Source organism: Neoarius graeffei, chromosome 3 (genome assembly GCF_027579695.1).
Source record: "Neoarius graeffei isolate fNeoGra1 chromosome 3, fNeoGra1.pri, whole genome shotgun sequence".
NCBI classification, from domain to species: domain Eukaryota; kingdom Metazoa; phylum Chordata; class Actinopteri; order Siluriformes; family Ariidae; genus Neoarius; species Neoarius graeffei.
Window position 1 is genome coordinate 116389815 of NC_083571.1, and position 683 is coordinate 116390497.

The window sequence follows — 683 nt, forward strand, 5'->3', positions numbered from 1 at the left end:
CTTCTACAGAATTAACGAGAGCGCAATTTCGTTAAATTAAGTCGCATTTTACCAAAGATTCCACCAACCTACAATCCTGACCAGTAACAAACATTCATCCATTTTTAGGGGAACCCCCCCCCAGCTCAAATCATTTATGATGTACAACTGGAATTTAGCATGCCATGTGGGGGCTTAACTTAAAAATATCCTTTATGTATGAAAATGGAGTGAGTGGATTCTAACAGATCTCGCCGATAAGACAGGAAACGTAACGTCAAATCTAAACATCTGCCCAATAAACAAACACTGTGGATAAATAAAGATTCCACTACTCAGTGGTTTCTACAATCTAACAGTGTTGCTTTGCTTCGCTTTGCGTGTCCCACTATAAAATTACAGACTCACTCTTGGAAAGTGTTTGCAACTTGAACGCAAAAGCAACTTTTAAAAGGACTCCGCCAACCCTCATGCACTCTTACGGGTCTGTAACGCTCCACCACAGAAATAACGGATCGTGCTGGTGTTTTGGCTCGGCCTCGGTATAGTAGCTTTCACGCAGTGCTGATCTTCAGGCAACACTCCCCTCCAAAATAAACCTGACGACAGTGCAGAGGTGACACGTGGGTCAGTGAAGGCTTGCAGCTGCTCGTGTCCTGTCCTCCGCACCTTAAGCTAAAAATCAGTCATACTGAGAAAGCGTG